At 34.2% G+C, this 9,101-nt stretch overlaps 1 pseudogene; it reads right to left on the reverse strand.

Moving 5' to 3' along the window:
* Positions 1 to 8,181: 8,181 nt before the first annotated feature.
* On the reverse strand, positions 8,182 to 8,280 carry LOC122114798 (annotated as a pseudogene).
* Between the last annotated feature and the right edge of the window lie 821 nt (positions 8,281 to 9,101).

Raw genomic sequence — 9,101 nt, forward strand, 5'->3', positions numbered from 1 at the left:
AAGCCTCTGTCAAACAATTAATAATAGGTTTTTCTCCTCCTGGCAAGCATCTGTAGTTTTATCATCTTCATAAAATTCATGATCAGTCTGTGTATGCCAAAGACTGCTCTGAAAATAAAAAGACCCTTCTCAGCTCTTAGCTTTCATATGCCATTCATAGATATGAAGGTGTTTAAATATTATTGAAATTTCTTTGGACTAAATAATGTTCACCTTGAATATCTTGAGAAAGAAAAATTGGTTTCTCAGCCCTTTTGGTAAGAACTGGAGTGAAAGAAACAAAAGGAAAAATAAGGAAGAACTAAACACATACATTCAAATGAAACAAGACAACCCAAGAAAACACAAATTAATTCAGTACTCAAGAACCTGCAGGAAATGCAAATTTTTTTTTAAAAATCAGCTATGATAAGCTTATGAAAATTCTGACTCTATGGGAGTGCACTGTTGTGAGGATAGTGGTTAAATCCCAGACTGAACAGAAAGATCTGTACACAATGTTAGGCACCTGTTATTCTAAATTCAAGGAAGAATAACATAAAGTGGACTGAGCCCACGATCATACCCAAGTAGGAAGCCAGATTCTATCTGAAAATTAATCTGGATAATTTAGGGCTGGGGCATGACAAAGTGGTAAGAACACCCATGTAGGAGACACAAGACACCCAATTCAAACTCTAACATTATGTGTATTAAAGAAAAAACCTATTACTTTACATAATTGGAACAATAATAAGATTTGAGTATTTGAGTGGAGAAAAATCCATGAGACAGATAGAGTGAACCCATGTTGCAATGCTTTCTACTTAAATGAAAATCTTATGTGATACTCCAGGCATAACAGAGTTACCTTGCAAATGAGCATAGATGTGCATTTGGGTGATGGAAATACTCTACTTACATAGGGGTAAATTAAATATTTTTTTGGTAGATTTTAGTTCTTGAACTAAGAGCCTGGGTGATGTCCCTGAGCTTTTTCTCTCCAGGCTACCACTCTACTACTTTGAGCCACAGTCCCAATTCTGATTTTCTGTTGGTTGTTTGGAGATAAGAGGCTCATGGACTTTCCTGCCCAGCATGGCTTCAAATCCTGATCGTCAGATCTTAGCCTCCTGAGTTACCAGGATTCCAGGCATGAGCCATCGATGTTTTTAATAAGTTAGTAAATTGTACAGTTACAGAAATTATAAATTATCATTATAACCTGTATAATATATGTGTGTATGTACATATCAATGCAAACGGAAAGAAATATTTTAATATATTCAAATCATCCTTCATTATAAAATAAAATGGCAACAAACATTAATGAGGAGCAAAACAAAGGGAATTGTCACATGTTTCTTGTTGTTGAATGGAATATGAATTGTGAGAATTAGTTTGTGAAAACCATCTTTCCTTTAACAAAATGGATAATGGCTATTAATTCCAATACATTTATTTACCCATATTGTGCATCCTCACAGATAGTGTCAAAATCAAACCACATATTTTGTCTTTGTATTTAAATCACCTGTTATAATTTAGGGGATAGATGAAGTAATCAAATAAAGATTAATATAATAGTAAGTGAGGTTATGAGTCAGAAATGATAATTATTTTAAATATGATAATAGCTAATTAAATTTCTTACATAAAATCTATTGTCATGTCTCTCATTCCCACATTACGAAAGTACATAGAAGGTTCTCACTAAATTATGTGTCCAATCATGAAAAAAATGTATTGAAAGAATATGGGCACCGTGTGGTTTTAGCTTATTGAGACCGATAGGAAGTAGTGTGTTTTTGAGGACTTGCACAACGTTGTGATGGAGATGAAGGGTGGGATGTACTTATTCTGTAAAATTGGCTAGAGGATTGCTCCTGGAAAAATAGTGATGAATTCTTCCAAAATGTTATAGTAAAATCACTTTCACAACCATGTTCACTGTTGCACTATTCACCATAGCCAAGTTATGGAAGCAGCCCAGATGCCCTTTGGCAGAGGACTAGTTGGAGAAAGTGTGGCACATATACAAAATTGGATTGCTCCTACTCATAGAGAAGATTGTTACATCATTTGCAAAGAAATGGATAGATCCAAAAATATGTTAAATAAACGAAGTCAGAGCCAGACAAATAAAGGACCCATGTTCTGTTGTGTATTTGGAAGCTAGAACTTTATGCAAGTTTACACATCAGAATTAACCAAAGCATACTATTTGCAGAGGAGGAGTTAAAAGGTGTAATTTCTTATAAAATTGAACTTTTAATCCCACAAAATGAATACCAGGAAACTATCACTCAGAAGACGTGAGGGAAAGTCAAAGGGAAGAAATAAAGAGTGTTATGGAGGAAGAGTGTGAGGGCATAACATTCAATGCAGATAGTATGAAACTTGAAAAAATGAAAGTGGAATGTGGAAAGGTATGTAAAGATCCATTATACTCATAAACTGATTGTTGAATGGAAATTCCTCATACAACCATTTAATTAAAATTTAATTAAAAACAATGTAGACATCTAATCTTAAACTGTGTTCCCTTAAACCATGAGTCAATATAATAGTTTCCTCCTCAAAAATTTTCTTTGCAGGTATTTTCCTTATAATGACAGAAAAGTGAACAACGCAATGAATATCAGTACATCACATTGCATATCCTAAATAGATGCAATATAAAAATCACATTGAAAATGTAAGAATTCATCACATGATAAAATAACCGGTAGAAAGTATCAAATGCTGATTGTTTTTCCAAGTACTTTACCTATGGTATCTAATTTAATCCTCACAATAATCCCATAAAGTGGAACTATTTCTATTTTTAATTCTCAGATGATGATACTGAAGTCTTCACAGTTGGAATTACTAGTATAATATTGCACACATGGTAAGTGTTAGCCTACAGCCAATTTCCACCATATCAAATAACCTCATTGTATTTTATGACTAAAATTCCAGCACGTTGCCTACTAATTATAGGCAAAAATCCCAGAATTATTTGTGTACATTCTGATAATATTTCACTTTATCTTTGTTAGAAAATAGGTAACTAAGCCGGATGCTGGAAGCTCACACCTGTATTCCTAAGTATTCAGGTGGCTGAGATCTGAGGATCCCAGTTCAAAGCCAGCCCGGGCAGGAAAGTCCATGAGACTCTTATCTTTAATAAACCTCTAGTAAAACGGAAGTGGCACTGTGGCTCAAGCGGTAGAGCACTGACCTTGATTCCAAGAGCGCAGGGACAGCGCCCAAGCCCAGAGTTCAAGCCCCACGACTGATCAAAAAAAAAAAAAAGTAAACAGGTAATTGTAATATGAAAACTAAAAGTTCATAAGCAATTTATACCTCGCTGGTGAAAGGTACTGCTAAACTATAACATTCTTGATTTCTAGCTCAAAATACTAGAAATCACATTCTATCGCATGAGTCATCACTGCACTGCCTGGGGACCCCATGTCTGTTTAACACTGTCATACTGAAAGAATGACTTGCCCAGGCAGTCATTCCTGATGGAAACACATTGCAGATCTTATGGACCAATCATTTCCACATTGTAGCCCACCTAAGTTGTCTACCACTAGAGGTATTTTGATTGCTTTTTATACACAACATTTTGACAGAAATATACTACTTTAAAATATTATTAAAGTAAGACTGACATAAAAATCGCCTTTGGCTCCAGGTAAATATTTTACCTTTCATATACCCCAAAATGCAGTCTGACCTATCATTAATGTTAGGAATGAGAGGTTAAAAATCATAGACACCAAGACCTAAGCATGAATTAAAGACTCTCCAATTTGTGAATACAATTGTTTTAAAAAGACATCAATACTACTGCATTTTTAAAATTCTCTATGATAATGATAACGTTAATGATAATGATAAAGTATTAGCACTTGCAAATAAGTCATTTTCTTGGGAATAGGACACAAAACACAAGATTAATCCTAATCATTTTAAAAGACCTTTATTTATACTGCAAATTCCCTCCTAAAATTATAAAAGTTCTAAAACTAACTGAAGTAGAGAGACACAAAGAAAATAATGCATCATCTACATTCAAAGGTCTGTGTTAATAGAAAAGAAAGTTATAACAAAAATTAGCTTACCAAATTCACTTACATTCTTTTATTCTATTTCATTTACTTTCATAACATCTGAGTTTTCATAAAATGATGCATAAAAAGCCTATATACCTACTTACATTTTCTGATCTTAACAATATTTATTTCAAAAATGTCTTTAGCTATATAGTCAATGAACTGAAATAGTACTAAAATATTCAAAGGCTTTTCAGTAATTTACGACTCACTCTGGGATGTTATTTATATTGGAAAAAATATCCAAAATGCGATAGTTAAAGTTGCGATAGTTACTTCCATAAAAGAGCCATTAGTGAAGATCCCTTTGCATTTACAAAACAACTTCAAACGCATCCACATTCTTGATGTGACACATGCTTTTTGTTTGTTTGTTTGTGAAATGCATATCTAACAAGCATTTCCACAATACTGATTTTCAGTCAATATGATGGGATATTCAAACCTAATAAATATGGGGTTGATTATCTTAGTGAGAATAGATATGAACTTACAAAGGAAGTTATTTTCAAAAGAAATCTGGAAAGAGTTTATCCACCTTGTGCTGCACAGAAATAACCAGAAAGTAATACTTGTGTGGTCTGGTCGGTCAAACTCACTCCATGAGTATATCTTAAATGTATAAACAATTTAAGAGGTCAAATACATATTTGTACTGACAATCATCTTACGACAATAACTTGCTACCTAATTATGTCTGTATCTTCTCACCTAACATATAATAAGAACTGAATGTGGTCTCTTTTTATCTAAATTATTGTTGTAAATGCTTTGATTATGATGATGTTATAATTTGACAACTAAACTGTACAGAAGGGTGGTTCCACTGACATGACATGACAGAACACTGATAAATAAAGTATTGCAACACAGTTAGCTCTTTTTAGCCTCAACTTGTCCACATTGGCAAGCAATATTGCCACATCACACGCACACATATACACATACATGTGCGCACATGTACACAAACATATACATGCATGGTAAATTCAGGGTTTGTACAAAGAAGTTCAAATAAAATATTAGTGATTAGGACAAATGATAATTTTCCTTATTACAAAATAATACACAATCCAGTCACTACGGGTATTACATTTTGCTTGCTTTGCCAAATGTGACCACTTAATTTATTTTAATTAATTAATTCATTCATTTGTTTGGTGTTAATATTAAGGCTTGAACTCAGGGCTTGGCTCTGTCCCAAAATTTGTTGTTTTTTCGTTTTAGTCTTCTCAAGGCTAGCATTTAACACCTTGTACCACAGTTCCATTTCTAGCTTTTGCTGATTACTTTCAAATCAGAATCTAATGATTATTTTTTGCTTGGATTGGCTTCAAATCACAATCCTCAGATTTCATCTTTCTGAATAGCTAGGATTAAAGACATGAGCCAACAGTGTGGCTTCTACTTTTTCCTCTATAGTTATCTAAAGCACATACTTTGATAGTAATTTAAAACTTCTTAAGACCATAAACAAAAAATACCATGATATAATATGAGAAATCACTATTGAACATATGAACTTTAAGAGCTTTCTAATAGATCCATTAATTATTGTTATTCAACATTAGAAAAAATGTATAATGCAGTAGTAAAATAGAAGTCCTTTGTAGGACTACCTAAATTCCTTGATTTTTTAAAGACACTTGTTTTCATCTAAAATGCAGGCCTGTTTATTGTCTTCATGTGATTTTCATGATTAAAGTTGCTTAGTTACAAGTCGAAGAGGATTTGTAGTATTTGCTATCAATTAAATCTCACCTTTTCTTCTTGGAGAATATAATGATTAAAGCAATAATTCAGAATCACCAAGCAATAGTTCAGAATCACACTTCCAGCGCAAATGGCAATATCATTTTCCACAAAGTTTTGCCACAGATACAATCTGCCTGCCTTTTCTAGCTGCTTTCCTAGCCTGGACATATTCTTTAATTGTACAGGAAAGGTATGATTCAACTGATTTCAGTCAGATCTGTTACTAGAATTATTAAGGATTTAGATTCTTGTCTGTAATTTGGTAAAAGCCATTTCTCTTTATGTAAGCTACTAACAATGTATGTACTAATTTCAAGTAAATACATACATTCTATTTCCAACTTTTCAAAAAATAAAATTTTGTTTGTTGTATAAATTAATCAGAGGTATGGATTTTGTGGCTAGCTAAATCATTGCACATCTGTCTCTCTCTTCCTTTCTCTCTTTCATGGTTCTCATAGATAATATGATTGCTTCATAATTATCTTAATTTAATTTGCTTTTTTATTTTTGGTTGCAACATTTCACTTTCTGCTCTGCCATTTCTTAAATCATTTAAATAGAAGACATTGTTTCATATTTTCTCATTCCTAGAATAAGCTGAACCTGAAGACACCACTGGTCCTCATTTTCAGTCTGTACCTTTGAATACCGAGGAACATCTTTCCTCTTCTCTCCATCAATTCCCTATTCCCCAGTTAGAATAATTTAGAATAGTAAAAAGACAAAAAGAGAATATAATTGATGGTGAAAAAACATATGCAAATGTTCATTGGATATTTCTGACCAGTTCAAACTACGTGAACTACTAGGGAAATACATGGACACCTCATTCCTACTGGCTCTCAAAGTCATTGGTTAGGCAACTCATGATGATGAGGAACAAGATGAACAAGTGAGGAATGGTATCAATTGCAAGAAAAAAATGGAGAAGGATCCAAGCAAATTTCTTCTTTGGGCTGCCAAAAATAATCGGCTTACTACAGTGCAGAGACTATTTCTCAAAAATGCCACTCATGTGAATACGAGGGATGACAATGAGTATATCCCTCTTCATTGAGAAGCCAACAGTGGACACTTAGACATTGTCCGTGAGTTGGTGGCTCAAGCGGCACATGCAATAACTGTAGATGGCTGGACAGCCCTTCACAGTGCATATATGTGGAATAATGCCAGAGTGGCTTCTTACTTACTTCATCATAATGTAGATACCAATGCCAAAACTGAAGGCCTCTTGACCCCCTTGCACCTTGCTGTTGAGAATTGAGATAGCAAAGATATGCTGGATCTCCTTCTGTTGAAGCATTATGTCAAACCAGGCCTGAAAAACAACTTGAAAGAAACTGCATTTGGTATTACCAAAAGGATAAATATGTATCACTACATCTTTGAAGTTGTGGAAGGCTGTACAAAATGTTCTCCTAAGTCCTAATGGTTCGGTTAAGTTTCTTAAATTTCAAAAATGTCAGTACATACTTTGTGCACATACAAAATATTTTCACAATCCAAATAACAGCAATATCCTTTTTTGGATGGTTGTGGGGTTTGAACTTTGGGTCTTTGCGCTATCCCCGTACTCTTCATTTCAAGGCGAGTGTTCTACAGCTTGAGCTACAGCTTCACTTCCAGTTTTCTATTGGTTTATTGAAGATAAGAGCCTTATGGACTTTCCTGCCGGGCTGGCTTTTAACTTCAATCCTCAGGTTTCATCCTCCTGAATAGCTAGCATTACAGGCGTGAGCCACTGGCACTTACTGTAAAAATTCATGGATTCCGTGGAATTCTTCCAAGTAAATTGCTTGCCTTTGATTTCAAAATGTATTCAAGAAGTTTTGTATACATCTATAATGATATCTACAGACTTTGTGATTTTTTCAATCAGAAATAATTTAAACTTATCTGTAGTAAAGAAACTAAAGTATTTCTGGTCATTGTCTGAAAAAAGCGTATTTTAAAATATTCTATATTCTATGTTTGTATAATGTCCATAATCTATTTTATTCTTCCTAGATATACTTTGAGTTTTACATTGTTTTATAATATGTAGGTTCATTAATGTGTCCTTTCAGATTGCATTCCATATAGAAACAGTTTAAGATTCCTTTTTTTCCTAGGTCCTTATAGTGTGATTTTTTTGGGATAAAATATCAATGGTGTCAAATTTCAAAAGTTTTGTAAAGGTTATGTAAAAGGTTTTGTAAAGGCCTTTCTAAGGTGAAGATTTAATACACTGATGTCAAACTTACTTTTAATTATATGAATTACGTGTATTGTTACACTTCTAATTTTGTAATCAACTTTTTAATAACTGCTTTTCTTTTCTTGTATCTGAAGAATGAAAAATATGGAATACTTCATAAATCTACATATCATCCTTGTGCAAGTGCCATGTTAAACATTTATTGAAATTAGTCTATACACTGCTGAAACATGTAGTATCCTCTAAATTTAAGTAGTTAATGATGCAATCTTATACAGGCTTATATCCTTGTGTGCCTATTTGTAACAAAAAAACCTTATTGTTCCTAACAATGCTATTGACCTTATTTCCCTATAATTCTCGGATTAGTGGAAAAAAATATATTTTCTGTCGATTGCTTACATTTGCAATTTTTTGTCAATGACTATTTTTATTTTTTTATTTTTATTTTTTATTATTTTTTGTGAACATACTGTACAGAGGGGTTACAATTACATGGGCAAAATAATGAATACATTTCTTTTTTTTTTTTTGTCGGTTGTGGGGCTTGAACTCTGGGCCTGGGCGCTGTCCCTCAGCTCTTCAGCTCAAAGCGAGTGCTCTAACACTTGAGCTACAGCGCCACTTCCGGTTTTCTGGTGGTTTATTGGAGATAGGAGTCTCACGGTCTCTCCTGCCTGGGCTGGCTTTGAACCTCGATCCTCAGATCTCAGCCTCCTGAGTAGCTAGGATTACAGGCATGAGCCACCAGCACCCGGCCCATGAGTACATTTCTTATCAAGCATTGCAGCCTCCTCCTTTGTTTACCCTTCACATCCCTTCCCAGCCTCCCCCCTACCCAATCCCACCCCCACCCCCCCCACCCCCCCCACCCGCACCAAAGTTGTAAAGTTTGTTTTCGACATGACAACTTGTACTTTTCATAGTTGCAACGGGTCCACCTGTATCCTTAAGCGACTTGTTTTCCCCATCTCCTCCACAAATTATACCGACATCAAATATAGTGAAAGCAGGGGTTATACTGTGAGGGAGGGACATACAAAGCAACAAAGAAATAA

The sequence above is a fragment of the Dipodomys spectabilis genome, unplaced genomic scaffold (genome assembly GCF_019054845.1).
Source record: "Dipodomys spectabilis isolate Male_0828 unplaced genomic scaffold, ASM1905484v1 ptg000110l, whole genome shotgun sequence".
Lineage (NCBI taxonomy): Eukaryota > Metazoa > Chordata > Mammalia > Rodentia > Heteromyidae > Dipodomys > Dipodomys spectabilis.